Here is an 8706-nt window from a genome sequence, read left to right as displayed (position 1 = left end):
GGCTTTGATGACAACTGCGACGACGCCGATGGTGAGCTCGCCCTTGGTGACGGCCATGGCTCATTCAGCGGTGGCGGCTCCTCTAGCGAGAGCACGAGCAGCGGCGGCTATGACCAGCCGCCACGTCGCCGGGCTCGCTTTGAGGACGGTGGTGGGTCATCTCATCGCCGCGCTCTGGTGAAGCGGGACGAAGGCTCAGGCTGAGCCTAGAGGCCTAAGAACTCTGGCCTCTAGAGCTTCTGTGGCCGTGCGAACCACTTTTGTTTAGCCTTTCCTTTTCCCTGCATTTTGAAAAAAAGTAGAGGGCCCTGCTGGGGCGTGTAATGAACCATGGTACTTATGCCACTATGATATGCTTATTGTTCTGATGTATGCTATTATGTTCATGTCCGGGTAGGTGCTGTAGGATAACTTAGCTTGATACATGCTACCTCTTGAGCATGCGTTGGTTTTCCCTTGAAGAGGAAAGGGTGATGCAGCAAAGTAGCGTAAGTATTTTCCTTAGTTTTTGAGAAAGAACGTATCAATCCAGTAGGAGACTACACGCAAGTCGCCTAGTACCTGCACAAACAATCAAGAACCTTGCAACCAACGCGATACATGGGTTCTCAATCCCTTCACGGCCACTTGCAAAAGTGAGATCTGATAAAGATAATAAGATAAATATTTTTGGTTTTTTTGTCGTATAGATTGAAAAGTAAAGATTGCAAAATAAATAGTAAACTAGAATTATAGATCGAAAACTTATATGATGTAAAGTAGACCCGCGGGCCATAGGTTTCACTACTAGCTTCTCTCAAGATAGCATTTATTACGGTGGGTGAACAAATTATTGCCAAGCAATTGATAGAAAAGCGCATAGTTATGAGAATATCTAGGCATGATCATGAACGTAGGCATCACGTCCATGTCAAGTAGACCGAAATGATTCTGCATCTACTACTATTACTCCACACATCGACCGCTATCCAGCATGCATCTAGAGTATTAAGTTCATAAGAACAGAGTAATGCATTAGGCAAGATGACATGATGTAGAGGGATAAAATCAAGCAATATGATATAAACCCCATCTTTTTATCCTCGATGGCAACAATACAATACGTGTCGGTTCCCTTTCTGTCACTGGTATCCAGCACCGCAAGATTGAACCCAAAGCTAAGCACTTCTCCCATTGCAAGAAAGATCAATCTAGTAGGCCAAACCAAACTCATAATTCGAAGAGACTTGCAAACATATCATATCATGCGTATAAGAATTCAGAGAAGAATCAAATATTTCATAGATAGTCTTGATCATAAACCCACAATTCACCAAATCTCGACAAACACACCGCAAAAAGTATTACATTGAATAGATCTCCACGAACATCGAGGAGAACTTTGTATTGAGAACCAAAGAGAGAGAAGAAGCCATCTAGCTAATAACTATGGACCCGAAGGTCTGTGGTAAACTACTCACACATCATCGGAGAGGCTATGGTGTCGATGTAGAAGCCCTTCGTGATCGAATCCCCCTCCGACAGATCACTGGAAAAGGCCCCAAGATGGGATCTCACGGGTACAGAAGGTTACGGCAGTATAAAAGTGGTTTCGTGGCTCCCCTCCATGTTTTCAGGGTATACGAGTATATATAGGCGAAAGAAGTAGGTCGGTGGAGCTACGAGGGGCCCACGAGGGTGGGGGCACGCCTACCCCCTGGGCATGCCTCCCTACCTCGTGTCTGCCTCGTTGCTTCCTTGACCTCCACTCCAAGTCTCCTGGATTGCGTTTGTTCCAAAAAAGATCCTCGCGAAGGTTTCGTTCCGTTTGATATTCCTTTTCTGCGAAACACTAAAATAGGCAAAAAAACAGCAAGTGGCACTGGGCCTCCGGTTAATAGGCTAGTCCCAAAAATAACATAAAAGTGAATATTAAAGCCCAATAAGCATCCAAAACATATAATATAATAGCATGGAACAATCAAAAATTATAGATACGTTGGAGACGTATCAGATCCCCAAGCTTAATTCCTGCTCGTCCTCGAGTAGGTAAATGATAAAAGCAGAATTTTTGATGTGGAATGCTACCTAACATAATTTTCAATGTAATCTTCTTTATTGTAGCATGAATATTCAGATCTGAAAGATTCAAAACAAAAGTTTAATATTGACATAAAAATAATAATACTTCAAGCATACTAACCAAGCAATCATGTCTTCTCAAAATAACATGGCCAAAGAAAGTTATCCCTACAAAATCATATATTCTGGCTATGCTCTATCTTCATCACACTAAATATTTAAATCATGCACAACCCCGATGACAAGCCAAGCAATTGTTTCATACTTTTGATGTTCTCAAACTTTTTCAACTTTCATGCAATACATGAGCGTGAGCCATGGATATAGGACTATAGGTGGAATAGAATGGTGGTTGTGGAGAAGACAAAAAGGAGAAGATAGTCTCATATCAACTAGGCGTATCAACGGGCTATGGAGAAGACCATCAATAGATATCAATGTGAGTGAGTAGGGATGGCCATGCAACGGATGCACTAGAGCTATAAGTTTATGAAAGCTCAACAAAAGAAACTAAGTGGGTGTGCATCCAACTTGCTTGCTCACGAAGACCTAGGGCAATTTTGAGGAAGCCCATCATTGGAATATACAAGCCAAGTTCTATAATGAAAAATTCCCACCAGTATATGAAAGTGACAAAATAAGAGACTCTCTATCATGAAGATCATGGTTCTACTTTGAAGGACAAATGTGGAAAAAGGATAGTAACATTGCCCCTTCTCTCTTTTTCTCTCATTTTTTATTTGGGCCTTCTCTTTTTTTATGGCCTCTTTTTTTTCGTCCGAAGTCTCATCCCGACTTGTGGGGGAATCATAGTCTCCATCATCCTTTCCTCACATGGGACAATGCTCTCATAATAAAAATCATCACACTTTGATTTACTTACAACTCGATACTTAGAACAAAATATGACTCTATGTGAATGCCTCCGGCGGTGTATCGGGATGTGCAATGAATCAAGAGTGACATGTATGAAAGAATTATGAAGGTGGCTTTGACACAAATACGATGTCAACTACATGATCATGCGAAGCAATGTGACAATGATGGAGCGTGTCATAATAAACGGAACGGTGGAAATTTGCATGGCAATATATCTTGGAATGGCTATGGAAATGCCATAATAGGTAGGTATGGTGGCTATTTTGAAGAAGTTATATGGTGGGTGTATGATACCAGCTAAAGGTGCGCGGTATTAGAGAGGCTAGCAATGGTGGAAGGGTGAGAGTGCGTATAATCCATGGACTCAACATTAGTCATAAAGAACTCACATACTTGTTGCAAAAATCTATTAGTTATCGAAACGAAGTACTATGCGCATGCTCCTAGAGGGATAGATTGGTAGGAAAAGACCATCGCTCATCCCCGACCTCCACTCATAAGGAAGACAATCAATAAATAAATGATGCTCCAACTTCATCACATAACAGTTCACCATACGTGCATGCTACGGGAATCACAAACTTTAACACAAGTATCTATCAAATCCACAACCACTCAAATAGCATGACTCTAATATGATCATCTTCATATCTCAAAACAATCATAAGAATCAAACTTCTCATAGTATTCAATGCACTCCATATGGAAGTTTTTATTATACCCATCTTGGATGCCCATCATATTAGGACCAATTTTATAGCCAAAGCAAATTACCATGCTGTTCTAAAAAGACTCCCAAAATAATATAAGTAAAGCATGATAGATCAATAATTTCTATAAAATAAAACCACCATTGTGCTCTAAAAAGATATAAGTGAAGCACTAGATCAAAATTATCTAGCTCAAAAGATATAAGTGAAGCACATAGATTATTCTAATAAATTCCGATTCATGTGTGTCTCTCCAAAATGTGTGTACCGTAAGGATGATTGTGGTAAACTAAATAGAAAAGACTCAAATCATACAAGACGCTCCAAGCAAAACACATATCATGTGGTGAATAAAAATATAGCCTCAAGTAAAGTTACCGATAGACGAAGACGAAAGAGGGGATGCCTTCTAGGGCATCCCCAAGCTTAGGCTTTTGGTTGTCCTTGAATTTTACCTTGGGGTGCCTTTGGCATCCCCAAGCTTAGGCTCTTGCCACTCCTTGTTCCAAAATCCATCAAATCTTTACCCAAAAACTTGAAAACTTCACAACACAAAACTCAACAGAAAATCTCATGAGCTCCGTTAGTATAAGAAAACAAACCACCACTTCAAGGTACTGTAATGAACTCATTCTTTATTTACATTGGTGTTAAACCTACTGTATTCCAACTTCTCTATGGTTCATACTCCCCGATACTAGCCATAGATTCATCAAAATAAGCAAACAACACACGAAAAACAGAATCTGTCAAAAACAGAATTGTCTGTAGGAATCTGTAAGTTTCGAATACTTATGTAACTCCAAAAATCCTTCAAAATTAGGACGTCCTAACTAATTTTTTATATTGATCTATTGAAGTTGGAGTTAGGTTTTTATCGCTCTCTGGTAAAAAAAAATTATTCTCGTGAGCGCATACTTTCTGTTTTTTTCAGCAAGATCAAATAACAAACATCCATGAAGATCCTAAAGGCTTTACTTGGCACAAACACTAAATAAAACATAAAAACACAATGATAACAAATGATAGATGATTTATTTATTACTAAGCAAGAACAAAAAGCAAGGAACAAAAATAAAATTGGGTTGCCTCCCAACAAGCGCTATCGTTTAACGCCCCTAGCTAGGCATAAACGCAAGAATAGATCTAGGTATTGTCATCTTTGGGATGCAATCCATAAGTGGCTGTCATAATTGATTCATAAGGCAATTTAATTTTACTTCTAGAAAAGTGTTCCATGCCTTTCCTTAACGGAAATTGGAATCTAATATTTCCTTCTTTCATGTCAATAATTGCACAATTGTTCTAAGGAGATTTCTACCAAGAATAATAGGACATGTAGGATTGCAATCTATATCAAGAACGATGAACTCTATGGGCACATAATTCCTATTTGCAACAATAAGAACATCATTAATCCTTCCCATAGGTTTCTTAATGGTGGAATCTGCAATGTCCAAATTTAAAGAACAATCATCAAATTCACGGAAACCTAACACATCACACAAAGTTTTTGGAATCGTGGAAACACTAGAACCCAAATCACATAAGCCATAGCATTCATGATCTTTAATCTTAATTTTAATAGTAGGTTCACACTCATCATAAAGTTTTCTAGGGATAGAAACTTCTAGTTCGAGCTTTTGTTCATAAGATTGCATTAAAGCATCAATGATATGTTTAGTAAAAGCTTTGTTGTGATCATAAGAATGAGGAGAATTTAACACGGATTGCAACAAGGAAATACAATCTATCAAAGAACAATTATCATCAATAAATTTCTTGAAATCCAAAATAGTGGGTTCATTGCTATGTAATGTTTTGACCTCTTCAATCCCAGTTTTACCAATTTTTGCATTAAGATCTAAAGACTCCAAATCATTGGGACGCCTTTTAACTAAAGTTGACTCATCACCAGTCCCATCTTTATCAAGATTCATATTGGAAAACAAAGATTTAATAGGAGACACATCAATCACTTTTAGATCTTCATCATTATTATCACGAAAACTAGAAGAACATGCTTTCACAAAGCAATATTTTTAGCACGCATCCTAGCGATTCTTTCTTTGCACTCATCAATGGAAATTCTCATGGCTTCGAGAGACTCATTGATGTCATGCTTAGGTGGGATAGATCTAAGTTTCAAAGAATCAACATCAAGAGAAATTATATCCACGTTCCTAGCCAACTCATCAATTTTAAGTAATTTTTCTTCAATCAAAGCATTGAAATTCTTTTGCGAATTCATAAATTCTTTAACACTAGTCTCAATATCATAGGGCATCTTATTAAAATTTACATAGGAGTTGTTGTAGCAATTACCATAATTATTAGAGGAATTACTAGGAAGCGGCCTAGAATTAAAATTTCCTCTATACGCGTTGTTACCAAAATTGTTCCTACCAACAAAATTCAAATCCATAGATTCATTATTATTATAAAAGTGGACAAAGGCATATCAGTAGGATCAAAACAAACACTCTTATTAGCAAAAAATTTCATAAGTTCATCCATCTTTCCACTCAAAATATTAATCTCTTCAATAGCATGAACTTTTTTACTATTGGATCTTTCAGTGTGCCATTGAGAATAATTAACAATTGCTTGGCTTGTCATCGGGGTTGTGCATGATGAGAGCATTCTTGTGTGATGAAAATGGAGCATGACTAAACTATATGATTTTGTAGGGATGAACTTTCTTTGGCCATGTTACTTTAAGAAAACATAATTGCTTTGTTGGTTTGCTTGAAGTATTATTATTCTCTATGTCAATATGAACTTTTGTCTTGAATCTTCCTAATCTGAATATTCATACCACAATTAAGAAGATTTGCATTGAAATTATGCCAAGTAGCACTCCGCATCAAAAATTCTCTTTTTTATCATTTACCTACTCGAGGACGAGCAGGAATTAAGCTTGGGGATGCCTGATACGTCTCCAATGTATCTATAATATTTTTTATTGCTCCATGCCATATTATCTACTGTTTTGGACTATATTGGGCTTTATTTTCCACTTTTATATTATTTTTCGGACTAACCTGTTAACCGGAGGCCCAGCCCAGAATTACTGTTTTTTTGCCTATTTCAGTGTTTCGAAGAAACGGAATATCAAACAAAGTCCAAACGGAATGAAACCTTCGGGAACGTGATTTTCTCACCGAACGTGATCCAGGAGACTTGGACCCTACGCCAAGGCATCAGTGAGGCGGTCACGAGGGTGGGGGCACCCCCCCCTAGGGCGCGCCCCCCTGCCTCGTGGGCCTCTCGGAGCTCCACCGACGTACTTCTTCCTCCTATATATACCTACATACCCCCAAACGAACAGGGACGGAGCCAAAAACCTAATTCCACCGCCGCAACTTTCTGTATCCACGAGATCCCATCTTGGGGCCTGTTCTGGAGCTCCGCCGGAGAGGGTCGTCATCACAGAGGGCTTCTACATCATCATAGCCTCTCCAATGAAGTGTGAGTAGTTTACCTCAGACCTTCGGGTCCATACTTAGTAGCTAGATGGCTTCTTCTCTCTTTTTGGATCTCAATACAAAGTTCTCCCCCTCTCTTGTGGAGATCTATTCGATGTAATCTTCTTTTTGCGGTGTGTTTGTTGAGACCGATGAATTGTGGGTTTATGATCAAGTCGATCTATGAATAATATTTGAATCTTCTCTGAATTCTTTTATGTATTATTAGTTATCTTTGCAAGTCTCTTCGAATTATCCGTTTGGTTTGGCCAAGTAGATTGGTAGTTCTTGCCATGGGAGAAGTGCTTAGCTTTGGGTTCGATCTTGCGGTGTCCTTTCCCAGTGACAGGAGGGGCAGCAAGGCACGTATTGCATCGTTGTCATCGAGGATAACAAGATGGGGTTTATTTCATATTGCATGAATTTATCTCTCTACATCATGTCATCTTTCTTAAAGCGTTACTCTGTTTTTAACTTAATACTCTAGATGCATGCTGGATAGCGGTCGATGAGTGGAGTAATAGTAGTAGATGCAGAATGGTTTCGGTCTACTTGTCACGGATGTGATGCCTATATACATGATCATGCCTAGATATTCTCATAACTATGCTCAATTCTATCAATTGCTCAACAGTAATTTGTTCACCCACCGTAGAATACTTATGCTCTTGAGAGAAGCCACTAGTGAAACCTATGGCCCCCGGGTCTATTATCATCATATCAATCTCCATCACTTTAATCTTGCTTTGCTTTTTTACTTTGCTTTTTTACTTTTCACTTTGCATCTTTATACCAAAAATACCAAAAATTATATCTATCAGATCTCACTCTCGTAAGTGACCGTGAAGGGATTGACAACCCCTAATCGCGTTGGTTGCGAGTAGCTATCGTTTTGTGCAGGTACGAGGGACTTGAGTGTGGCCTCCTACTGGATTGATACCTTGGTTCTCAAAAACAGAGGGAAACACTTATGCTACTCTGCTGCATCATCCCTTCCTCTACGGGGAAATCCAACGCAAGCTCAAGAGGTAGCAAGAACCACCTACTCATGGATTGAGACCAAGATATTCCAATCCAACCATAAGAATCTTGATCTCTATGTTTCCCCAAGTTGATTTCCACTCAAATCATATTTTCACTAAATCCAAATCCTTGAGAGAGAGTTGAGTGTTGGGAAAACTATCATTTGAAGCACAAGATCAAGGAGTTCATCATCAACACCATCTATTACCTTTTGGAGAGTGGTGTCTCCTAGATTGGTTAGGTGTCACTTGGGAGCCTCCAACAAGATTGTGGAGTTGAACCAAGGAGTTTGTAAGGGCAAGGAGATCGCCTACTCCTTGAAGATCTACCAAAGTGAGGCATGTCCTTCATGGGCGATGGCCATGATGGGATAGACAAGGTTGCTTTTTCGTGGACCCATCATGGGTGGAGCGCTTCGTGGACTCGTGCAACAGTTACCCTTCGTGGGTTGAAGTCTCCATCAATGTGGATGTACGATAGCACCACCTATCGAAACCACGCCAAAAATCTTCATGTCTCCAATTGCGTTTGCACACTCCAATCCCATCCCTTTACTTTACTTTCTT

Source organism: Triticum urartu, chromosome 4A (assembly GCF_056163025.1).
Source record: "Triticum urartu cultivar PI428250 chromosome 4A, HENAU_Tu73, whole genome shotgun sequence".
Classification (NCBI taxonomy): Eukaryota; Viridiplantae; Streptophyta; class Magnoliopsida; order Poales; family Poaceae; genus Triticum; species Triticum urartu.
The sequence above is the reverse complement of the archived record's forward strand: the minus strand, read 5'-3'. Positions refer to the sequence as shown.